This window comes from Acanthochromis polyacanthus, chromosome 11 (genome assembly GCF_021347895.1).
Source record: "Acanthochromis polyacanthus isolate Apoly-LR-REF ecotype Palm Island chromosome 11, KAUST_Apoly_ChrSc, whole genome shotgun sequence".
Taxonomy (NCBI): domain Eukaryota; kingdom Metazoa; phylum Chordata; class Actinopteri; family Pomacentridae; genus Acanthochromis; species Acanthochromis polyacanthus.
The window spans coordinates 11,415,476-11,442,002 of NC_067123.1; the positions used below are offsets into that span (position 1 = coordinate 11,415,476).

The 26,527-nt window shown below is 38.8% G+C and overlaps 1 protein-coding gene across 2 annotated transcripts in view; it reads left to right on the forward strand.

Annotated features, from left to right (window-relative positions):
* Positions 1-26,527, forward strand: part of LOC110961271 (semaphorin-6D-like) — a 284,544-nt gene that overhangs the window by 38,727 nt on the left and 219,290 nt on the right. For both annotated transcript variants that reach the window (XM_051956008.1, XM_051956007.1), the window contains exon 2: positions 16,914-17,057. The gene's annotated coding sequence lies outside the window, so the exon portion shown is untranslated. The remainder of the gene's footprint in view (positions 1-16,913; positions 17,058-26,527) is intronic.

The following is a 26,527-nucleotide window of genomic DNA, read 5'->3' on the forward strand; positions in this document are numbered from 1 at the left end:
TCATTATGTGTGTTTTTAGTCATTTTGAATCTATCTGGTTCTTTTCTGTTCTGTAAAAAGGCTTTGTGTTTTACAGTTTCCCCTCCTTACCTCTACAATTCTTAGAACAGATGCGCTCATAGCGGTGTTGTGTTGAAGTGTGCAGTAATTGCAGGTGTCCACATACTTCTGGAAGTCGTCAGCGTTTCACTTTCACAGCGTTTCCTCGCTGGTGTTTCTCCGTCATGTCCGACGTAACCAATCAGAGCGGGTCGTGTTAATTTATCAGCTGTCCAGAACGTCCAATCAGAACCTGCGACTCCTCTGAAGTGTTTCCAGCTGCTGATAAAATACAACCAGAAACCTGTGTGAGATAAAAATGTGGAGGTAAAACAGTTTTTCTCTTGACGTGGAGGAATGTGAAGCATTTTAGATTCGCTCTGCTCTTCGTCAGCGTCGCCGCCTGCATTTGTTTGGACACGTTCTCTTGGCTCAGAGTAGCAGGAATGTAGGAGGCTCTGAACATCACATTCAGCTGACCTGTGTGTGTGTGTGTGTGTGTGTGTGTGTGTGTGTGTGTGTGTGTGTGTGTGTGTGTGTGTGTGTGTGTGTGTGTGTGTGTGTGTGTGTGTGTGTGTGTGTGTGTTCTTGTACTTGCTACATTATGAGGACCATTTTCTGCATTTAACTATCAAAGTGAGGACATTTTTACAAAGTGAGGACATTTTGGCCGGTCCTCACTTTGAAACAGCCATGTTTGAGGGTGAAGACTTGTTTTTAGAGAACAGGTACGAATTGAGGTTTGGTTAGGGTAAGGATTAAGTTTAGGCAATCAGTTGTGATGGTTAAGGTTAGGGTAAGGCTCTAGGAAATGCATTACGCCTATGGATGTCCTCACTAAGATAGAAGTACAAACGTGTGTGTGTGAATAATAAAAGTCACGTGATGAATTAAACGGATAAAAAGATACAACGAAAACCGGCAGGATGAACCGACGCAAACAAAAGAGCAAGAAACACACACAGCTGGAGAGAGAAAACACACTGCAGCCATCCTGCACATGTTTGGCAGCGAGTGGATGCTGGAGGTCAGCCAACACACACACACACACACACACACACACACACACACACACACACACACACACACACACACACACACACAAATTCACTTGCACTTCTATCTTTGTGAGGATCCTGATTGATAAAATCTGCTGTTCCTTTGTGCCTCTCTTTATGGTTATTTTGCGTGTCTTTGTGGTCAGTTTGTCTCTCTGTTGTTATATCGTATCTCTTTGTGACCGTTCTGCATCTTTTCGTGGTTATTTTGTGTATCTTTAAGGTTGTGTTATGTCCATTTGTGGTTCTTTTGTATGTCTATAAGGTTGCTTAGCTTCTCGCTGTCATTTTGTGTCTTTTTGTGGTTGTTTTCTCTCTCTTTGCTAATTCTATATCTGTTTATGATCGTTTACTATCTTATAATGGTCGTTTTCTGTCTCCTTGTAGTAATTTTTTGTGTGTTTAGGTCCATTTTGCATCAATTTGTACTCGTTTAGTCTCTTTTTGTGTTTATTTTACACGTCACTTTGTGTCTCTTGTTGCATTCTGTCCGTCTTTGTGGCCATTTTGTCTCTTTGTAACTGCTTTGTCTCTTTATGTTCTTGTTTTGTGTCTCTGTATCTTTGTGTTTGCTTTGTGTCTCTTTAATTGTTTTATTTTGGTTGTTTATTTTTGTCTCTCTTTGTGTCCTTTTGTGTATTTTTGTGGTCATTTGTCTCTTGGTTTATTTTGTGTCTTTTGTGTCTTTTTGTCTCTCTTTGTGGTTGATTCCAGTATTCTTTTTTAAATTATATTTTTATTGGAAAAATTAAACAATAATACAATACTTTCAATCACAAAATACAAGTCACAATTTTTTCTTTTTTTTTGAACATATAACAAACAGTAACAAACCCCCCACCCACTCCCAAACAGAGCTCAATATGACCAACATACATATTATTGGATATTTATGCAATATAAAAAGGGAACAACAGTCATAGGCATTCATTCAATCAGGTAGTACATCTAAATTAGTGAAATATAAAATAAAGGGTTGCCATTTCTGGTAAAACTTGGCTGTACATCCTCGCAATGTGTATTTAATTTTCTCAAGTTTTAAAATAAAACATGACGTCTTTAAGCCATCGGGAAAAAGAAGGATATTTAGCAGACTTCTAATGCAACAATAGTAAACGTCTAGCTAGTAGGGATGTAAAAGCAATAATATCCTTTTGTGTAGAGTTAAGTGCTAACACAGGGTCAGGAATCCCAAATATAGCAATCAGAGGACATGGTTGGTTTACCTCAAGGACAGTTGACATGGTAGTAAAATAACCCGTCCAAAAACCTTTTACATCAGGACAAAGAAAAAACACGTGGCTAAGATGACAAGGAGAGTCTTTGCATTTATCACACTTGTCTTCTACTTCAGGATACAGTTCAGACAGTCTGGATTTAGAGAAATGCACCTTGTATAATACTTTAAATTGAATAAGTCCACGACGAGCACAAGAGGTGGTAGATCGTACCCTCGCTAAAGCCTGTTCCCAGGACTCGTCATTTATTTGTACCCCCAGTTCTCTTTCCCATGTACACTTGACTTTAACATTTGAGTGGTTGTTGAGTGCCAGAATAAAATCATACAACTTAGAAATGTTACCTCTGTGGTGAGGAGTAAACGACAGCATGTTTTCCCCACTGCTGTTTCAGAGGTAAAGAGGGGAAATTGGGGAACATTTAGTAACAAAATTGAGAACTTGGAAATAACGAAACAGATGAGAAACGGGCAGATTGTAGCGAGATGATAAATCAGCAAACCTAACAAAGACACCATCTACATATAGATGCTTAAGTTGTGTTATACTCTTATATTCCAGTATTCTTAAGGTCTTTTTGAATCTTTATGTGATGATATTCTTTCTCTGTTGTGTTATTGCTTCTCTTAGTGGTCATTCTGCGTCGTTTTGTGGTTATTTTGTGTATCTTTAATGTTGCTTTGTGTAATTTTGTAGTCCTTTTTATCTATTTGTGGTTCTTTTATATGTCTGCAAGGTTGTGTTGCTTCTCTCTGTAGTCGTTTTGTGTCTTTTTGTGGTTATTTAGTCTCTCTTTGGTCAATTTACATCTCTTTGATCATTTTCTATCTTGTGTCTCTATCTCTTGTGATTATTTTCTGTGTGTTTAGGTCCATTTTGCATCTTTTTGTGGTCTTTTGTCTCTTTCTGTGTTTATTTTGCATGTCACTTTGTATCTCTTTTAGTATTTTGTCTTTTTAAGGTAGTTTTGCATCTCTTTGTGGTCGCTTTGACTCTCTTTGCAGCTGTTTTGTCTGTTTTTGTGCTGTTTTTTGTTTGTTTCGTCACTATTTCTTTGTGGTCATTTTGCATCTCCTTTTAGTTATTTTGTGTTTCTGGGCTCCTATTGCTTCTTATTTTGTTCCAATTTTGTTTCTCTTTGTGGCTGTTTTGCCTCTCTTTGTGCTGTTTTTGTGTCTCTTTAATAGTTTTATTTTGGTTGTTTATTTTTGTCTCTCTTTGTGATCCTTTTGTGTATTTTTGTGGTCATTTGTCTCTCATTGTGGTTATTTTGTGTCATCTTGCTTTCTTTTTGTCTGTTTTTGTGGTTGATTCCATTACTTTTAGGGTCTGTTTGCGTCTTTTTGTGGATTTTTTGTGTCTTCAGCAGGGTTATTTTGCATCTCTCTGTGTGATTTGTATGTCTTTGTGGTGATTTTGTGTCTTTTTTTTTTGTTTTGAGACTTTACCCAAAGATATTCAGTTTACTAGGCTGACAGAAACCAACAAAAAATTGCATTTATGAAGCTCCAAAAAGAGTTTTCTCACATTTTTCTTTTTCAAACAGATTAATTGATTATTAACATAGTTGTGATTAATTTAACAGCGGATCAATGAACTAATCAGTCACTGCAGTTCTGATGTCCCACAGTCTGAACCTCAAACCTTTTTGAATCTCTGTATTAAAGTGAGGACCAACAAAATGTCCTCACAAGCCGTAAAACTCGAACAGACACTCTGAACAAAGAGTGGATTAGTCCATTTACTGTTAATCTGCTGCGTGTTAATAAGCAGATTTACCTGTTTTTACTGCAGGGAACAGAAAGGCATTTGTTCACAGTTAATGAAGTGTTCAGTGCAAACAAACCTGTTCGCTGTTTTATTAAACTCAATACAGAGAATAACTGTTTTTTAAGGAACATTCAGTACGAGGAAAAGATAAAAAAAAGAACATAAAATGTATTCTTAATGAGGTTTTCAGTCTTTTTCAGTTGATGAATATTTTGTATAACCTGTTTTAAAACAAAATCCAAAGTGAAGTTAGCGTAGACATTTAAAACGACTTTACAGAATGTGTTGTTTGAAATGTGGCCAGCGGGTGATCATCAAATTGTTTGACTTCACGTACAAATCACTTTTTTAAAAAAAATCTCACATTCGAATTTGATGGGTGAGCAACAACTTGTACTTGTGTTGTATCTTTTTCCAGCCATGTTGTTTGTGTTTGTGGTTATTTTGTATCTTTTTATTGTAATTTTGCTTGACTTCGTGGTCACTTTGCAGTCTTGTATGGTCATTTTGCGTCTCTTTGAAGTCATTTTACTAAATCTTACAGATATTCTGCATGTATTGAACATTTTTACCTTTTATGATCGTTGTACATGTGTTAACTTTGAAGCATTTCATTGTAATTTCATGTGTGTTTGTGGACATTTTGCATGTCTTTGAGTTAATTTTGCATCATTTATTGGTCATGCTGTATGTCTTGGGTCATTTTGAGTCCGTTGTGGTCATTGTGCATTTTTTAAAGTCCTTTTGTATGTCTTTGTAGTTGTATTTTTGGTACCTTTGAAGTAATTTTGCGTCTTTTCATCGTAATTTAATGTAAGTTTGGTCATTTTGCGTGTCTTCGAAGCAATTTAGTGTCATTTTTTTTCATTCTGCATGTCTGTCGCTGACTGGATATTTTTGAAGTCATTTTGTGTCTTTTTTATTAGAATTCTGTGTATTTTGCCTATTTAATCCTAAATTTCTGTCTGGTGAAGTCTTTTTGCATCTATTGGTGGCAATTTTATATTTTTGTATAGACATTTGTGTGTTTGTAATCATTGCGTGTCTCTTTGTGGTTATTTTGGTTTTTGTTCAGTTTTTGGCAATTTCACATCTTTTTATGGTCATTTTGAGGTTTGTTGGTCATTTTGTGTCTCTTTGTGGTTGTTTTGCGTCTTTTTATAATTAATTTAGTCTTTTTGCAGTAATTTTGCAACTTTTTTGATGGTCATTTTGCGTGTATTTGTGGTCATCTTGTGTCTCCTTTTAGTCAGTGGATCAAGCAAACCTGCGGGACAGTAAAGGTGTATTTTAAACTACATTAAACTCCCGTTACCTGCAGTGGTTGTGTGTTGGGATCGGCGCCAGCAGGTAGTTGAGGGTGACTGACTGTGATTAAAGTCGAGGCTCGATGTCAAACTGAGTCACAGAAACCTGGAAGTAACACTGATCCACTTGATCAGTCTGAGGACTCACTGAGTGAGTCTGCAGACACAAGAAGCTGCTTTAGATGATGTTTATTTCCAAGTATTTCAGTGTATAAGAGTTTTGTTTTCCTCAGTGTGGAGGCCTGTTTGGAAATGTCATATTTCAGGAGTTAGAAAGGTATTTTTTTTCATTAATTTCTGTCTTTTGTTGTTGAGTTGTCACATGTTCACAGCAGGTTCACGTGACGTTTCTCATTCGGCTCCACCACACAGAGATTCATAACAAGTGTTTCTGAGTGGAAGCATGTGATGTATGCCGAAGGTGAGCGGCCAGATGCAAAAAGCTGCGGCATGTGGAACGCGTTGAGCGTGTGCAGAGCGCGTTAACCCGCCAAGGGTTTAACACCGGTGCGGTAAATCTGCATGAGGTGACAGATCTGACAGTTCCCCCTGCAGGAAGCGGCAGCAGATTTACACTTATTAACCCGCCGAGGCTGCTGCAAGCGAGCGAGCGTGAAGCAGGACCGAGTGTAGCTCTGCTGGATCCCCACAGCTTTTCACGCTCCGGATTAGACTCAGGCTGCATGTGGAGTTTGGCATGTTGCATTTCATTTAACAGGCAGCTTCAGCGTCAACACTGCAACAGTATTTCTCGGTCAACAAAAGGAGGAAATTTGATATTTTTAATATCTTTAGAACATTTAAAGGGTTTATACTGTAACAGACTGCGCTGCTTTATGGTGTATTTCTGTATGGGAGGAGCTGCGTGGCCTCAGGGCTGCTGGGAGGCAGCAAATATAAAAAGATGCTGCTGCTGCTGGACACAGTAATTCAATTCAGTTTTATTTATATAGAGCCAGTTCACAACACAGGTCGTCTGAGGGCACTTCAGGTAGCATCTGAGAAAATCCAAAGGCTCCCTTTGGCAACAGTGGGAAGAAAAAAACTCACCTTTAACAGAAAGAAAATGTTCAGCAGCATCGGGCTCAGAGAGGGCAGACGTCTACTTTAACTGGTTGGAGTAGCGAAGAAAGCAAAGCATGTAAAGAAGAAAAGCACTCAGAGTTCAGTATTAGACCGAAGCTGCTCAGTCATTGGATTATTTCCAGTGGATAATTCCTGATAAGTCCGCGGCGGTGGATTTGTAGTAGTATCGCAATCATGTGATCGTCAGCAGGCACCAGATGCAGCGTTCACTTGTTGTCATAGTTACAGTGAAACCGTGGCGCTATCGTGCAATGATACAGAAATCTTAAACAAATCCGTGGATCCAGACTATAAGCCACATAATCTAATCAGGTGGTCCTTGTGCCATTTCTGATCTTCCCTGAAAATTTCATCCAAATGTGTTTTTGAGTAATGTTACTAACAGAAAGACAGACAGATGTACGTCGATCGTCACATAACTCCGCTGTGTTCCTTGACAAAGTAATAATGTGATAATCCTCGTTTTCTACCTTGTTCAGTTATTCCTAATTTTGTTTATCTTGCTCAAAAAGAACTATAGAAAAAGCTTACTATTATGGATATCCCAGGCTTGATTGAAAGATTAGGATGGTCCAACTATGAGCGTTATATCCAGCTCTTTCTTTACACCTGTTCTCAGACACGAAGGTAAGAGGCAGCTCAAAACAGAATTAAGACATTCTACTGGAATGTAGGATCACTGTGCTAGTTTGTCCCAGCTTAATCTGACACTCATTTACTGGTCAGAGGTCATTACAGCTCATAGAAGACTTCGTCATGGTGGCCACCTCCTCTCATCCCTATAGTATTAAATAATAAGAGCTCCTACAGCTAATCTAGAATTCTTGAAGTGTGCACTAGGAAAATAGGGTATTGGCAGATATGAAATGCTAAATGATAAGTTATCTGATCTCTAAATTAAGCAAAGACTTCATTGGGGCTTTGCAACTTCTTGCTGTCATATTTGCTGACATTGAATAAAAATGAGCTCATTTTATATATATATAAATGTGTGTGTGTGTTTATTGCTGCTTCTTTTTGTATCGTGGCTGCTTGTTAATTGGTGGTAATTATTCGGTTGACCGTGGTGCTTGAGATGTAGCTCTTATTGCAACATATCAAATATTTGCTCGCACCAAAACCAGGAATAAAAATTTTAAAAAGTCTTCTTAACTTAATTGGCAGCTTTGTAAATTGATTAATTGTAAATGTGAATGAAGTTCTGTGTATAATATTTGCATTTTTTGGCATTTGTGACAAAAACGGTCATCTAGCAGTAAAGATATTGTCCTAGTAGACTCCTGTCTTATCTTTAGAACTTGAACCTCAGATGTCTTTGTCCTGCTGGGCTGTTGCTAGCTAAATCCCTACAGTGCTCACCTTTGCTACATTGTGGGCAATAATTGTGATTAGTTTAAAGAGATACAAACATAGCAGGGCTTTTTTTCCCCTTCTATAGAAAAACGATTGAGGTGCAGTCAGACCATTCTACACATTGTGTGTCAGCAGTAAAGACTGATCTGACTACCCAAAACTGAACATTTTTTCGTTGTGACACAGAGTATGGAATAAACACTCAGCAGCTTATCTCGCTTTACAACAAAAATATAAAATGCAACTCTTCTACTGCAAACAATTGAAAAACTAATGTGGTTTCAGGATAAAACGCCTCCAGACAACCTGATGTTAAACTCTCTGTAAGTAAGTGAGGGTATACTGGGGTTCTGTAATGTATAGGTATTCATTTTCTGATTGTGGAAGTCCATGCAGACCCTTTCATTAACGTCTGCATGCAGAGCAACATTTGTGTCCATGTGCCCAACTACACTATGAGACCAGTCGTGTTTATGCTGCACGTCTTCCGCTAGAAAGTCGTAAAATAACAACTACACTGGATCAGTCAAAGTATTTAAGGTTGAGTTTGATGCCATTTAATGAAAAATACTGTTTCTGAGGGCTATGTAGCTTTTTCTCAAGTTCAGAGGTTTTGTTTTTCTGAATAAAGTCATTTTCATTTTCATTCATATTAGAATAATCATGTTATTTTCAGCCCTCTGCCTTCTCCTGCCCACAGTTTAATTCTTTTGGACAGATTATTTTTCCTGACTTTGATTAACAGCCAGCAGGGTGTTTCTGTCTAAGTCTCGACCAGAACAAACTCTGAGGTTGGGGAGAGTTGAGCTCGAGGAGTGTTCTTTTTTGTGATCCGGTGATTTCCTCTGCGGCACGCCGGCAATCAAATCACAATCAAATGTGACTCGACGGCAGCATTTGCATGAAGCAGGGTTTGACTGAGAGCTCCCCATGGGTGAGCATCACCTCACACTGCAGCATCTTTTATTTTCTGCTGTCGTTCCCTCATTTGTCTGTGTTTTTAATTTTCTCCCTCGCTGCCCGGCTTCCCAGCACTCGATCTGATCAAGTCGTTTTCGCCTCATTTGCTCAAACCTGCAGGCCGCTGGTGCCCATAACTCAGTCCAGAAGCTCCACTCGAGCTTTATTTTAACACTACAGACTTCTCTGTTGTACAACCGAGTCCTGCCGTCTGTGCACGAACCTCTAGACGCCATCCAGACCTGGAAAAATGTTGGAAACCGAGAGGGACTGCAGTTAGATAATACTGTCGCTTCATTTGCACACTTAACAATGGCGGCGCTTCATTCTGCTCTGATGAGGCTCTTTATTGCTTCATCAAGCCGCTTGCTGCCGGCATTTTGGTGATGTAGAGTTCAGCTTCTCTGCAGGCTCTCAGCTCTTCATTAATTCTGAGGAAACCATCAGTCAGGTAGTTGATCAGCAGGAAACTCGTCTGCAGAAGGAATGTCATGATTCAAGCAGTTTTCAGCTTCCACTGTCGGTGTTTGGCTGGTTTTCTTCGTCACCTTTTGACACCACGTTTAGTTTCATTTGATTTTATCTCTTCAGGACCATGTTCAGGATTAATTAGAAATGCTACCATTTGCAGTTTTATCCCACAGTTTGCTTAAAGCTCATTTTTATCTGCAGTATCTTGGCAAAACCTGTTTTTATGCAATTGTAGCTCAAATTTGAACAGAATTTCATTAAAATCAGGAAACAACCAAGTAAATTATGCCCATTTTCATCCACTATTGATATGCAAATATTATCAGTTAGATTGTTAAGCTAATTCTCCACTTAGTACCAACAAGTCATCATTAAAAGAGCTCCAGTTTAACTTCGAAAAGAACAGAAATCATGATGACATTATTACATTTGTGTTTCTTTAATTGGGTCCTGTTCATCTGGGGCATCAAAGCTGCAGCAATTAATCAATTAGTAGTCAACTATGAAATAAACTGATAGTGGTTTTGATCGTAAATTAACTGGTTTGAACATTTTTTTTTAGACAAGAAGCCTAAATTCTCAGTTTTCAGCATCTAGGATGTGAATGTTTTTTCGTTTCGTTCTTTCTTTGTGACACTAAACTGAATGTTTTTGCAATGTAGAAACTCTGAACGTCATTTTTTTGAAACTATTTTCTGACTATTTAAAGGTAAACTACGAACAAACAGATTCATTTTGCAGCCTTTTAGCGCATCAAACTCCTTCTCTGGGCAAAAATGAATAAAAATATGAGTATACCCTGATTTTCTCTTCAGGGCTATTAGGTCATTTTAAATGAACATCTGTCTTGTCAGAGTCACTATTTAATGAATTTCTCGGTCTGCTAACATGTCCAGAAACAGCATCTTTTTATGTCCTCATGTAAGCAACAGTTAAAAACCCAAAGAGGTTCAATTTGCTGTGATATGAATCAGAGAAAGGCAGAAAATCCTCAGAGGAGAAGCAGCCAAAGAAGATGATCAATAGTTTTGTTTTATAGATGAAGATTAAATGATCATCTGGAACCCACACGAGCAGTCTGACTGCTGCTGCTCTTTGAATCCTGATAGTGAAGGTTCTGATTTTAGAAATCAAACCTGAAATGTAAAGCCTTGTCTGTTGTGCACCGAATATTTCCTTCTCTGATATAATTGCATTTCAGCTGTAGAGTGGAGCCCACAGTTTCTCCTCTGCTGGGCACTTTTTTCTGCTCCAGGTTTGATTTGCAGCCAGCAGGGAGAAACAATTAAAACCTCAAATGTGCCATAAAAATGTAAAACATGTCGCTGCTGACTTCAGACCTCATAGCGCTTCGACTGCAGCAGAAAAATAATCCGCAGCTTTTTTCTCAATTGGTTCCAGTAATATTTCAAGCAAAGGAGGAGAAACTGTGTCGAATTCTCTCTGATTCCTGCCTCTCTTTAAGTGGATTTCCTCCTGATCCGAGTGTTTTTGATTTTTTGGGGGGGATTGCTGATTGAATAAAACAACACGTCTGAAGACTTTGATTCTGCAAAGTTGTTACAGATGTTTAATCGTGAACCGTAATCTGCAGTTTGCTTCCACTCACCATTTATTCTGTTGCTTATTCAATTTATGCATAAAAAAAATTAACAGAAACTCTTATAAGAAATAAAAACATCTTATCTGGATGAATTTGACTGACAGCACTGGGCAACATTTCCTCTTCTTCCTCCTAATAGCAGGAATGTTGGTTGTGAAGTGTTTTCTGTGCATCTTGTGTTGATCTGAACTTAAATTAATTATCATCTAATGAATTCATTATCCCTTTGAATTCCATTTTCTTCACTCCTGTCACATTTTTCTTCACTGTGGGTTCATTTTTCACCACAATATAAGGTCCTGCACCTGTGTGGAAACAGAACAACCATGAATAGAAGTAGAGAGGACTCAGAAATGTCTTTTGTGCAGCATAACACAGTTAGAATGCCATAGCTCCAGAAAGACGTTTCACCATGCAGAGTGTATCTCACAATAACAGGCTGCTCTGTTTGCTGTTTTTGAGCCATGTTACGTTTATTTTATTGATCCGTTTTTTTTTTTTCCTCTCAGTTTCTCTTTTCTCCATGGAAACACTGCCTTCAGTTCAACCTAAAACTCTCAAATTTTTCACTGTTGGTCACAGATGACTACTCAGTTGTGCTGATTCTTAACAGAGTTTGATGCAAATATGTTTCTTTTTGGGGAACATTTGAATGAAATAAAGTGATTTTGATGAAATTTTCTGATCAGAAGCTCAGATTTGCTTCATTTTCCAGACAAACCTGAACGTCACTCATGACAGAACTGTCGTGAAGTTGAAAATCCTTCACTTTTTAAAAATGTTTATACCGTTTCTGGCTTGAATAAATGTTGTTTTTTATCCATTTATTTATATATTTTTTAGTGTTACCATGCCTTGGTTCTTCAGTTTAGAGGGTTAAAATTGGAATATGTGATAGTTTTTGGCTGATTTAGTGAATATCTCCTCACATTCTGGCAGTTGTACATTCTGACTGTGCACTAAAGAAATGTTCTGTTTTTGTGCAGCCCAGCACTTTGAATGGGAAATAGAGAAAGTTACTTGGACTGATTCATTCATCTTTATTCTGGCATGTTCTGTGCACAATTTTAACCTGAGATTTGGTTCTTTTTCCTGATGGAACGACATGTACAGATGATTCATTTCAGTCGTGTTGGAAAGTTGAAATTCTGATGATTTTTTTGTGTGTTTTTGCCAGTTGTTAACCGATAAATTCTGTTATTTTGGTGGTTTTTCATTTCCTTTTTTAACTCACTGGCAGGTTTTGAGGCTCAGAAGATAAATCCAATCATGCACTTTCTGCCAATTATCCATAGTAATTAAGAACTCCAATCCATATACTGTTAGACATTATGATTGTAAGGACTTTATGATTGTTGAATGGGTGTTAAATTGCTTAAAATTTTGTTTTCAAAGCTCTTAAATTTAACTTGGTGAAGGATTGAAGAAATCTGAGTATTCAAATGATCATTTTATGAAAACAGTCTCTGGTTCAGCCTTTAAACCGTAAAATTTCTCTACTTTCAATCATTGTAAAGTGAATATTTTTGGCCGCTGAGAATGAGTATTTCTTGGCATTTGATCGTCAGCTGCAGCCCCCTTCACCTTTTTCCTGCAGCAGATGATCTGAGATTTCTACACTGAATTGCAGAAAAACAAATACAGTCTCAGTGTGAAGACAGTCAACAGGAAACTGTGTGTCTGTGTGTGTGATGGTCATACCAGATGTTAATAAAGACAAATCGTCTCGTCTGTTGTGAATTTCGGTGTGAAACCTCGAAGCAGGTTCGAGGTCGGGCCGGTGGAGCCGCTAATGATCCGACCTGGGTTCCTCTGCGAGCTCCCGTGTTGGAGCGTCGCTGCAGGGGCTGCTGGGTAATGGCGTGTAGACGCTCTGTGATTCAAATTAGAACTCGAGGATGAGTCGCGGTGGTAGAGACTAATGGAGCGTCAGCAGCTCTCCGGTGTGGTCTGTTGTTTTATTTACTGCTGCTGCAGTTCGTCTCTGAGCTGCAACAAAGTTCATTAAAGACAAACGATGATGGAGTGAATCAGTGGAGTGAACAGAAGCAGGTTTACAGGAACAGAGAAGAAACTGCTGATGTGACTGAAGCTGATGCTGAAGTGTTGAGTGTTGTTCATAAACACAAATCAAGACTCTGACAGAATGACGGATTTATTATGGTTTTGTTTTATGCAAGTTATGGCTTTGTATAATGTAAAAAAATAAAGGTTGTGGTCCTGCAGCGAGCATCTCTTCAGCTCACTTTCAGCTTCTGTATTTGGTTTCACACTACATTTCCAGCAGATAAAGGCACAGTTAGACGAGCTGATAAACACAATGGAGTTTTTTGCAGCTAAAGAGCTGATGGAGTCTGAAAACAGAGCAAAAAATGCATTTGTTTAGTCTGCGGATGGTCAGTGTATGCCATCATCTGACAAAGTTCTTGTCGGTTTCTCATCACTTATAAATGAAAAACACTGTTACATTAACAGTCTTCCACAACTAATCCATTGTTTTTGGTGGTTCCCTCTGAACATCTGTGTTTTCACAACTTGGAACTCGCCTAACTTAAAGGAGACTTATAGATCTAATATTTAGTCCGAGTTGGCCCAAATCTAATTGAAAAAAGTAGTAAGGCTCACAGGCAGAGTACGTCAGTTCACTGGGGAATTTTTAGGTTATTTTTTTACTGCTGCCAATCATCAGGTTGAAGAGTAGGTGGGGTGGAGACCAAAAATGGAGCTAAAAGAGAGAGACTTTTAGACTCAGTTGGATGCAAACATTGAAAATTAATCATAATGTTGCTCTGTAGCTACTGGATATGGACACTGGCCGCTGTATAGTAACAACTAACAGCCTCTTAGGGCGAACAATGAGGTTTTGTGGTTGGTGGTATATCAGAATGTGGGGAAAAAAAACACATTTTTTAACCAAATTTACATCATAATACAACTGGTTTGTTTTCTATCAAAGCAGTGTTGGTCCATTGAAAGTCACATGTACATATCAACAAGTATGCAGAATTTTAGGTTTCTAGCTTCAATATTTGTCAAGTTAGGGCACTTGCAACATTGTTCCACAAACTTGTGCAAAGAAAACGATGTAAAAATCGACATGACCCATCTTCTTCATGTAGCTCTAAAGTTTTACTTGATAACATGCGCAGAACACAAATGAGACAAATATTAGATGGTCAGACGTGAACTGACCCATTTGTTCAATGTCTCCAGCACCTAGAAAAATGAGTCTTTCGACTTTTGGGCTGCAGAACTCAGAAGCAAACCTACTCAATCACTTTTCTCCAAGTGGGCGAGTGTTGTCTTTTCCATCCAGCATGCACTTCACCTTCTGGTATTCTTGCGTAGTTTCAGCCAGTCACTGTTTTTTTTCTTACTGCGGCTACCTGCCAAGTTGTTCACAGGCAGAACGTCCAGCTTCCAGTCAGGAAATCTAACTGCTGGCTGCTCGTTCCACTGTTTGTGAACTGAGCTGAGGACTGCGGTGGTCGTCGTTGTGGGGAATTTGTGATACTTTTGATATCCGTGGGCCATGGACAGTTAAATTTCATGTATCTGAGGTAGAAGAAACAAATGAAAAAACTTTCTCAGACATGACTCTGTCTGACTGTCTGGTTCAAACTGCTACGAGCGGCAGCAGAAACAAACAATGAGTCTTAATTCTCCAATTAAGCAGCTAATTAGAGCCGAGATCCACAACAGACGTCTGGTTTGTGGCAACAAAACATCGTGAAATCTAGTGCAAGTGATGTGAAATGTGTGAAATATATATATATAACCAAAATACACACAAATGAGGTGATTATGAAGGAAGTCAGACACATGCTGTGTTTCCTGCAGCTCCTCTTCTTCTTCTTAAACTCCCAAATCCAACATCAGCGGCTGCAAATTGAGCTGCTGTGCTTTAGCTTCCCACACTGGGACGGTTTGATGTCTGTTCCCTCCGAGTTATAATCCAGTTCTTTCTCAGTGTGTCGCTGCTTTCTGAGCTCATCTTCTGCTGCGCAGTCACTTTAGATTTACGGCTTTTTAACAGCAGCAAACCTCACATTGTTTGTCATTCAGAGAGCCGAGTAAATGGCGACCGAAACACCGAAAGCCGAGTGAAAGTGAGCTTCAGGCCTGATTCCTGAGCGGCGCTGCTGTTGGATTCCTCACTGGACTGGATGAATTTTCTGCTCCTCTGCATGTTCTGCACTTCAAAGTGTTCTTCTGAGGAGCACCGGCTGTGCAGCTGGAATACATAAAAACCATCAACATAGTCGTCTGTCCATTTCACAGTGAGTCTTGTGAGGAAAAGTGATTTCTGAGTGGCAGCAGTGAAGGAGTCCGGCTACTGTCAGATGCACAGCTGCAGTCGATCCTCTCGGACTCGACTTCTTAGAACTGTTTTCTTAGAAGAGGTCACGTCTGTGTTTGTTAGTGCTTTGAGAATTCAGATTTGCGTCTCCATGATAAATCCTGTTGTCAGGTCTGCACAGGCAGGAAGATAAAAGATGGAAAATCCAGTTAGTCTCCCACTTTTGTGATTTGAGTTTGATTTATTTTTTGCCTGAACATGTTTTTAACAGCTTCACCTTTAGTTTGTCCTGGTTTCCAATATCCCCTCGTGAACAGAATAATAACGAATTCAAACAAAATAGTTGTGGAGAAGATTAAAGCTTGTCTGAACACAGTAACTTGAAAAAATATATAACTTGAATATGAGCAGAGACAAGGGAACAAACAAGAGAGAACATGCAAACATAATTCATGTGAATAAATAGTAACTGGTTTAAACAGATAATTTGTGTAAACATGCTAATAACTTCTATGAACATACTAATGATTGTGTAAACATGGTAATAACTTATAAGAACCTGTTAGTAATGTCTGTAGAGATGCTAGTTAGATATGCGAACATGCTAATAGCTTCTGGTGACATGCCAGTAATTTTGTAAACATGCTAGTAACCTGAAAACATGATTATAGCTTGTACAAACATGCTAATAGCTTTTGCAGGCATGCTAATAACTTGTGTGAACATCCTTGTAACTTATGTAGACATGCTAGTAACTTTTGCAGACATGTTAATAATTTGTAAACATGCTAATACCTTGTACAAACATGCGACTATCTTGTGCAGACATACTAGTAACTTTTGCGGATGTGCTACAAACTTATGAACATGCTAATAATTTCCAAACGTAAGAGTACAAATGTGTGTAACTTGAGCAGACATGCTAATAATGTCTGCTGACAAGCTAGTAACTTCTGTTGATATGCTATTAATTTGCAAACATATTGATAACTTCTATGAGTATGATAGTAACTTGTGCAAATGTTTCTTTCACAAACATGCTAGGGACTTGTGCAAACATACAAGTAACTAATGACTGGTGTGAACATACTTATCACGAGTGTAAATATTCGCTAACTTGTGCAAGCATGCTTATAACCTGTGTAAATATGCAAATAACTTGTGTAAAAATGCTAATCACTAGTGTAAACATTTTGTCACTTGTGTAAATATGCTAATAGCGTGTGTAAACATGGTTGTGTATTATGATGGTTGGTGTTTTTGACAGGGCTGTTGGACACAAATGTGAGAGCAGAACTATTGCAGAGGCTCAGCAGAGTGTGAGGACATGAACTGAAACTGACGGAAGCAGCAGTTTATCTGAATGGAGCCAGTTTTACAGAGCAGGTTTGCACCTGTTTGAAAAAGAGGGCAGGGTTTGGAGGGAAGCATTCCAAAAGCTGAATGCAAAAAATTAGGAAAAAATGTTGTCAACTTGAAAAACAGCACTCTTGGTAAAAGATAGGAAAATAACTGCACATATGTCTGATATTTGGCTCTACATGGACCCGCCCGACTCCTCATCCTCTGTATGTGTTCACATGTCAACCTGATCTTCCAGTCTGTTGTAGTCTGATCTCTCCGTGTCCCAGTTCTCAGGGAAACCTGCTTGCGTCCCACAATGCATCTGGATGAGGATGAAAGCACCGACTAACCCTCCTGACTCCATCTCCTCTTCTCTCCCGGCAGATTTATAAACAGAAGAATTAATCAGGGCTGGAACCTACAGCTGGAGTCTGGACTTCTTCTTCCTCTGCCTGGATTTGGACATTTCTGCCTCACTCACTGGCTCTGCTGTGACGCTGCTTGTGATTGGACAGTCCTGAATTCAAGGTAAGGAGTCATTTTATCTGCTTTTGACTGGACGTTTAAATGTCTTTATGTGGTCTGTAACTGTGGACATTTTTTGCTGTGGATCTACTTCTGTCTTTTCTATTTACACTGTGAAAATGTAACACTTTTTGTTTAGTCTTTGCACTTAGAATACCCTTAACAGTGCAGAAAAGCCCTTACTCTATTTTAATTCATCTATTTGCAGATTACCTAACACCAAATTTAGGGTGAAACCTTCTGTAATTTAAAAATTAAGAACTTTAAATGTGCAAATGAAGAATCACCTGCACTTATTGTTCACATTTTAATCAGCTTTGATTGCTTATAAAATGTTTTTTTTTGTAATATACAATCCCTTGATGTTATCTAAATGTTTTGTTGTGTTTGTGTACACACAAACATGTCAAAATGATAATTAGCATATTAGTCAAACTTCCAAATTGTTATGTAAATGTAGGGATTTCTTCAATGCCACGTCTAAAAAATGTTGATTTATGTAGATGTGAGTGTTTAAAAGGCTAAAACAAATCATTCTAAAAGGTTATTTTAGGGGGTTGATGGTACATTAAGTTTGCTGAATTGTTATCTTTGAAGGTTTTATCAGGAAATCAGTTCCTGAACTCAGTTTTCGAAGCCGCGAGCTCCATAGAGAGATAAAGCATCAGTGAAACATCAGAAACAAACTGTGCGGCACGGAAAGCATAAATAAACAGAGTCAGAGAGCAATAAAGACAACAAAACAAGATTTAATTGAAAACAAAGTCAGCACAGCCAAACAAAGACATTTGTTCCTCTTCTTTATATTTGCTCTGACAGTGTGATAAATGCCCTCAACCGACTGTGTTCAGGTTTGAACCAATTGTACTGGTTCAAACTGAGACTCTCAATGGCAGCGAGCACAGGAAATGTATTATTTATAGTGTAATAAAAGTGCTATCAGAAGGAAACTTAAAGGCTCAGAATCACTTGGAAAACAATCATTTATTTCTGCTCTTTCACACAGAACAGCTGGTCTTTGACCCATAAACAGAAAATGCTGAATTTCTGTGGAAATATTTGCATAATCAGAGTTGAAAACAGGCGTGTTGGATCTGCGAGACAAGTCCAAACTTTTCTTGATTCTGTGCTGAAACATGCAGAGTTTGTGTACGTGAAGCCGACATGACAGACTGCAGTAGAAATGATCGAGTAAACAGCAGAGGACGAGGTTTGTGTGTGCAGTTGGAGTTTTCCCAGTTTGCCTCGGGGCGATGCATAGATCCCACGGGAAAACTGGAGGTTAAAGACCTGCTTGAACGTGAAAACACACAGATGTGATATAATTCTGGATCAGAGATAAGAGCTCCTGCATGCCAAAAATAGTAAAAACCCACACACGGACCACAGTTAATATTCTGTACGTAGAATGTGGGAGGAAAAACCGATGCTTTCAGGGGCTTTGCACCGCTAATCAGCAGCAAGGTCTCAGAAATTAGACGGCATACTGGCCCAAATACAAGACAGATGAGAGAAGAAAGGCCAGACTGGAACAATTTTTCATTATTCAGTAAATAAAATGTCTGAATATTGTGAAAAATGGTTTCATTTCTTCTGAATTAGTGAGAAATTTAAAAAAGTCGATCTGTGAAATCATGCATTTGTAGAAATTAAACAGCATATTTGCCCAAAATATAGGACAGATGACAGAAGAAAAGTGAGAAGATTTTTTAAAAAATGTTGGAATAAAAATGAGAATTTGTAGAAATTGTAGTAAAAGAAAAGCACCATACTGGGGCAAAAATTGAACCGATGAGAGAAGAAATGTCATACTGAAGCAATCGATTGATTATCTAGTATATTAAATGTAAAAAAAAAAACTGGGAACATTTCATTTTTTTTCTTCCTGAATCTGTGAAATGTGAGGAAGCTTTAAAAATATTAATATGGAAATGAGGACATCTGTATTTACTAAAGTAAAAACTAAGCAGCATATTTCCCCAAAAACAAGACAGATGAGAGAAGAAATTTCATTTTGAAACAATTTATTCTTCATTTATTCAATAAAATGTCGGTAAATACTGAAACATTTATTATTTTTCATACGTTTATGAAATGTAAGTTGGACTTTCAAAAAGTCAGTATGGAAATGAGCACATTTGTAGAAATGTTTGACAGCAGTTAAGCAGCATATTGGCCCAAATACACGAGAGGTGGTAGAAAAAAAGGCAGTTTGAAAGAATTTATTAATTATTCAGTACATAAAATTTCAAAATATTGTGGAAAAATAGGTTTATTTCTTCTGAAGTAGTGAAATTTATAAGACTTTTAAAACATTCATTAGGAAATCAGAGCATCTGTATAAATCATAAAAATGAATCACCATGTTCAGTCAAATATAAGATTGATTAGAGAAGAAATGTCATATTAAAGCCATCAATTGATTATCTAGAAGATATAATATTAGGAATTTGTGAAAAAAAAAAAATTAGTTCTTCTCCTGAATTTGTGAAAAGGTAGGGTACTTTATGGAATTTAGGACTTTCGTGTAAGTTGTAGTTAAGTTAAGCACCATATTGGACCAAACCCAAGGCTGTTGATAGAAAAAAATATCAGTTCATTATTCAGTAAATAAAATATCAAAAAACTGTCTCAAATAGATGTTTTTTTGCCCTTATAATTTTTGAAAAGATAGGAGACTTTAAAAAAGTCAGTATGAACATGAGCACATTTGTAGAAATTATTAGTAGAAAAAAATAAGCACAATATTGCCCCGAATGCAAGACAGATGATAGAAGGAACATCAGTTTGAAACTATTTGTTCCTTTTTGTAATTAACTAAATGTCAGAGAAAAAAAATCCTAAATTTGTGGAAAGTTAAGACTTCAAAAAAGTTTTTTAAAAAGTCTAAATGGAAATTAGGACAATGGTTAAAAATATAGTAGAAATTAAGGAGCATATTGGCCTAAATACAAGACGTGTAAGAAGAACTGTCAGTTTGAAACAATCGATTAATTATCTAGTAAATAAAAAAAGAAACAAATTAATCTAAATTTGTGAAAAATCAAAAAAAGCCTGTGTTGAAACAGGTGCATTTGTACAAATTGTAAGAACATCGGTTGCACAAACTGACCATTAATTATTAAAGAGCCCCATTTACAGGTTTGTAATTGTACTTTTGGGGTCTACTAGGGTATAGAATATGTGCAAATATGTTACATTGTGACGCAGATAAGTATTGTAAGAACTCCTGAAAGTCATTAAATATATATTTGCTGATACCTGAGGCAATTTAACCACGTAATATACACTTTAAATATTGTAGATTAGCTGTAGTACCTGCTTGAAACACCAGGTGGAGCGTCTTCGAAGCAGCCAGAGGAGGTGGTCAGTTGCTCGTTGGTAAACAGAGAGCATTATGGGGGTTTTGCTCGTAAAGGGGCACCATGACAAAGTCTTCTGTGAGGCTTAATGACGTCCAGACAGAGAACAAGCGTTAAATCAATCCAGGCCAGACTAGGAAAGTGTTTTTAATCTCAGTAGCACGTGAAGCACTAGTTTTTGTGGCTTGTTTGACATGTTTGTAGGCTAATGGATCTACATAAAGAATCAGGTTTAGTTTCCTGCTGATTCTGATCAACTAAAACTGGTCTTAGGATCCCCAAACTGCCCTCATGATCGTGTAAACTGCTGATGGCATCCAAAACCAATGTGGTTTGGCAGCATTTTGAGGAAATGTAAAATATAAAGCAGCATAAAATCTCTCGACCAGATCAATTTTAACCTGCAGGGTGTTTTTAATGTTGTCTGTTAACTTCTATTTAGTTATTCTTTTTTTGTTTAGTAGGTAAAAATGTAATATTTATATGCAAAGTGCACAGAGTCACGTTTGCTGTGTTTAAAATGCAATTAGAATTTTGGACGATATTAATGGTTTGAAATGGTAATGAGTTGAAACTAATTGTTAAATTATGCTAATTTCAGACTGTTTTCTGGGTTTTTTCTTACATCTACAATAGTCAACTAGCCTACATTTAAAGTTCTGTTTCGTCAACAGGGTACTTACTCATGAAGAGCAACTCTGGTGGAAAGTTTGGATCTTTATGTGAAGTGGACCGTTGCTTTAATCACAACAAATCTGTGATATTTTACTTTGAAATACCAAGCCAAAGGGAACAATAATGTGTCGTCCGAGTGAAAAAGTGTCCACATTGTGTTGAGTTTCTGCTGATTTATGCAGCACTTCACATCTTGACGCTGCTGCCGCTGAAGTTGTCAGGTTTGTGTGTTGCTGCATGAATCTGCATGTTAACAAGGAAAAAACTGGACCGAAAAAGCAAAAACAGTGAAGATGTTTGGTTGTCCTGATCAGCAGTGACGGCTCAGGAGGGGACGGTCCTGCTCAGACGGAAACATTTGCTAATCACAGCGTTAATGAACTCATTTAATGAGCTCATTAACATAACAGGCTGTGTGTGATTCACCGTCAGGTGCTGCAGCTTCCAGTGTTTCCTGTAAACACAGAAAAAAGGACAGTTTCTTTGTTTTACAGATGATCTGAGTCACCTGAGGCTTTGTGTTTAGTTTGTTTTTTATGCTGGTACCTGCAGAGAGAGAGAGAGAGCGATACTAACAAAGTGTAGACAATTATGGAGGATTCGGGCATTTGTGAAATATTTCAACATATTTTGTAGAATCAGGACATTTTCAAGACATGTAGGTAGTTGTTGGAAATGTGCACACTCATGGAAATTAAGGACATATGTAGAAAGTAAGGATATTTTTGAGAAGTGAGGACATTCTCTGTGGGTGCACTTATAAAAAGTGAGGACAATTGTGGAAATTGTGAAAATTATTTGGAAATTAGGACACTTTTGAGGCATGGGAGCATTCATAAAAAGTGAAGACATTCATGATAATTTGGCAGTTTAACAGACATAAAGACAGTTGTTCTAAGTGAGAACATTTTTTAGAAATTGAAGATATTTGTAGATATTTGTTTGAGATGACATCTATGAAAAGTGTGGATTTTTCTTAGGAAAGTGGGAACAGTTTTAAGAAGAGAGGACATTTGTGTGAACCTTCTGGACTTTTGTACCATTTGAGGACATCTTGAGTTTTTTTTTTTTTGAGGATTTATTGCTGATGTTCAGGTTTAAGCTTCAGAGTGTCAGTAAACGTCCTCTGTTGGACAGCCAGCTGTTGTGTTTTTCTGCTTGATGCTTTTGCTTGTCAGCGTTTTGCCTGCTGGAATCTTTTCATCTCTTCGTCCTGTCACTCGACTGTCCTTATGTCTCTCAGCTTCACTGCAGCTCTGTTATGCATCAGAAAAACTGCAACCACAAACTTCACGGCGGCATCGGGTCATTTTCAGGCCAGAGGCGTCCTGCAGCTGCTGCACAGTCGGACTGATTCAGCAGATTGTGTTCTGTGACGCTGCATCAGGAGTTTATGCGACTCTTTCACCACCTTTCACATAAATGTTAGTTAAGTCTGCTGAGATGTTAAAATAAAGATATTCTGTGTTTTGACAAATCAAGCCCACAGTGACATCCCCTTGCTGAATAAAGAACCATGTCTTGCCCTGTCGTGATGCTGCTGAGGCGTTTCCTCGCAGGACGACTGGAAGCAGAGTCGATAATGAAACCGGAGGATGAGTTTGACGGAGCAGAGATTCTTCATCTTCACCTGCCTCCTGGTGTAGTTTGGGCTGAGAGCAGCTCTGATATTCAACTTCCAACTCCGGATCTGTCGCCTTCATGTGTTCGTCGCTCCAGTTTGTCCTCATTTATCAAAATGACGGCTCAGATATGATGCTAAATGCACTTCTTTTTTTTATTAATTTCTAAATCCGGAGAGCAGAAATAACATTCAGGTTTTTTCTTTTTGAAGAGATTTGTTTGTAGATTCAAAAAATTACTTGTTTCTTCTCTGTAATCTGGTGTCAAGTTGATCCAAACATGTTAAAGTAAAAGTACCAAATACAAAATGAAACATTACAATGAGAGATTTAACAGAGACAGCCGAAGAAAACACCTTCACATTTGAATGATCAAAGCAAGGTGGGGTTATTTAAGAACATTTCATGCACAAAGGCAATTCAAAGTGCTTTACATACTTTTTTATTTACTCCTGTCACATTTTTACTCACTGTGGATTCATATTTCACTATAATGGAAAGTCCTGCACCTCCATGGAAACAGAAGAACCATGAAGAACAACTCAAAAAATGATTGATTCTACAATCATTTTGGAGAATGATCCCCCCTCCTTACAGCTCCACAGTTCTCCTACCATCACACCTCCCCTCCTCCACAGGGCCCCACACTCACAACCAGCACACAGCCCCCCTGCCCCAGCTTGTCCCTATCAACATTCCAGGTGAAGAGAGAACTGAGCAGATTGAAGATCAGGAAGGCTACGGGTCCAGATGGCATCAGCTCCAGGCTCCTCAAGTCCTGCGCAGATCAGCTGAGCAGGATTGTGGAACATATTTTCAACTTGAGCCTGAAGCTGGGGAGAGTACCACAGCTGTGGAAGACGTCCTGCGTGATACCGGTGCCGAAGATATCGCACCCCAAGGAACTCAACCACTTCAGGCCGGTGGCACTAACATCTCACCTGATGAAGACCCTGGAGAGGTTGGTCCTTTGTCATCTGTGACCCCTGGTGAGCTCATCATTGGACCCGCTGCAGTTTGCCTACCAGCCTGGCATCGGGGTTGATGATGCAGTGACCTACCTCCTGCACCGATGTCTCTCTCACCTGGAGAAGACGAAGAGCACTGTGAGAATCATGTTTTATGATTTCTCCAGTGCCTTCAACACCATCAAGCCTGCGCTTCTGGGGGACAAGCTGGAGCAGACAGGAGTGGACTCCCACCTCACAGTGTGGCTGCTGGATTACCTTACCAATCGTTTGTGAAGGCAGGGGACTGTGTGTCCGACACTGTGGTCTGCAGTACAGGGGCCCCACAGGGGACTGTCCTTGCCCCCTTTCTTTTCATCCTCTACACTGCAGACTTCTCCCATCACACCACAAACTGCCATCTTCTGAAGTTCTCTGACGACTCTGCCATCGTCAGCCTCATCACGGACGGAGATGAGGAGGAGTACAGAGAACTTAACCCGGACTTTGTGGACTGGTGCCTGCTGAACTGCCTCCAGATCAATGCGGTGAAAACCAAGGAACTAGCGGTGGACTTTAGCAGGAACAGACACACTTCTCCTACACCAGTGAACATCCAGGGAACGGACATTGAGATTGTGGACTCCTACAGGTACCTGGGTGTTCACTTAAACAAGAAACTGGACTGGACTACTAACACCAGCGCACTTTACAAGAAAGGTCAGAGCAGACTCCACCTGCTCAGAAAACTGAGGTCCTTTGGGGTGCAGGGAGCACTTCTGAAGACCTTTTATGACTCTGTGGTGGCATCAGCCATCATGTATGGAGTGGTCTGCTGGAGCAGCAGCATCACGGCTGCAGACAGGAAGAGACTAAACAAACTGGTAAAGAAAGCCAGTTCTGTCCTGGGCTGCCCCCTTGATCCTGTGGAGGTGGTGGGAGACAGGAGGATGATGACAAAGCTGTTGTCTGTCATGGAGGACACCTCCCACCCCCTGCAGGAAACAGTAAGATCACTGGGCAGCTCCTTCAGTGACAGACTGCTTCACCCGCGGTGTCTAAAGGAGAGATACCGCAGGTCCTTCCTTCCTGCTGCAGTCAGACTTTACAATCAAGCCTGCTCCCAGTAGTTCAGTTCACCCACTTACGAACTGTGCAATAGGAAATGTAAATAATGCTGTGCAATTTCATTTTAAAAAATTACTGTAAATACTGCTTTCTTTTCTTCTTCTGAAGAAAATATATATATATATATATATATATATATATATATATACACTGTGCATTGTGTGCTGCACTCTTTTCTTTGTTTCAAGTGTTCTGTTTGCTGCTGTACACTGTAAATTTCCCTGCTGTGGGATTAATAAAGGTTTAATCTATCTATCTACTACAGATATTTAATTAAATATTAGTTTGTTTCTATACTTGTCTCTTCTCTACTTGGTGTAAACAGCCTACAGTTCAGCTGGAAAAAAAATCTGAATTTTTGTCCTAATGGCTTCTTGATTATTTGCGAAGGTTTTTTCTCTTTTTTTCCTTTTCTGTGAAATTAAATGAATAATCAAACGATTTGAAGATGAAGTCAAAAATGCATCAAAATACTCTAGAGAGGATTTATTTTAACTCTTCAAAATTAGATGGTACGTGTCTCTCTACATTCAAGACAAATTGGAGATTCAAAATGTACGGTGTCAGTGTTTCTTTTGGAAGTAGTTTGACAAAACAACATACTGCATCTCCACTGGTGTTAGAAAGGCCAGCAGGTAGGAGGCTCTGTGGAACATTTAGTTCATCTACAGATAATCTGCAGATTTATTTATTTTTCCCTGTGACCAGTCGATTGGTATTAGAGTTGGTACAATCTCAGTTAGCCAGCAAATAATTTTTTTTTTCGCTTTGAGTGTTGTGTCAATGTTTGCATCTTGGCCAGGCGTGAAAAATTCTCTGCAAAATTTTGAGATTGTTTCTTAGCGTTCGTCTTTCCCCATCTGGGTTTTTCCTGCTCAAGTGGGAAATATGATTGTAAACTCAGTTCTTGTGTCTTTTGTCACAAATGACATCTCCATGTGTCCGATGGTCTGATTGGTCAGATGTGTTGACAGATTGCAGACAGTTACACACAGATTGCAGATTGTTTGAGCTTCCCATTTCAGTTTCACTCACAAATTACAGACAAATTCAAGAGTCTTCTCCAGTGTTGGTGCTCTGGAAGTTGTTTGTTTCTTTTCATCGGTTAAAACATGATCTGATTTCACAGAAATGCTCTTTTAATTTGTTCCTGGACTCATTTCACTCCAAACCTCAACGTCTGAATGTTTGTCTTTGCTGCAGGAAGCGTGAGCGTTCCAGATGTGCTGTGTGTTTGTTTTAACTCCAGAGAACTGTTAGAAATATTGACGTTTCTGACAGTTCAGAGCAGATGATAATTAGCTGCAGAGAGTGGTTTCCTCGCTGTGGAACTGTGTCTGCATCTTCTTTTTAACTTTCCATTTTACACCTGACCTTCTTGGCTCAAACATTGGCGACATGAAACCGTTTCCTGCCAGATTTTGGTTTTAATGACAGCTTTAAATCTCACTTTTCACGCTGCCAAATAAAAACACTCCTCTGCAACCAAAACACCAAATGCTGCCTCGGCTTCTTCCTCCTCCTCCTCCTCCTGTCCTGCTTCGGTACGACGGAGGAACTGAAGCCAAGCAGCACCTTCGTCTGAGGGGTCGGGAGTCACTAAACGCCCCGAAAACCACGAATGAAATTCTTTTCACACCAACTCCTACGAGCCTGTTTGAGATGCTTGTTAATTTTGACAAATATTAATATTAGTTTTTATGTCCATCCTGAAAAATGGAATGGAGAAGAAGATCAAG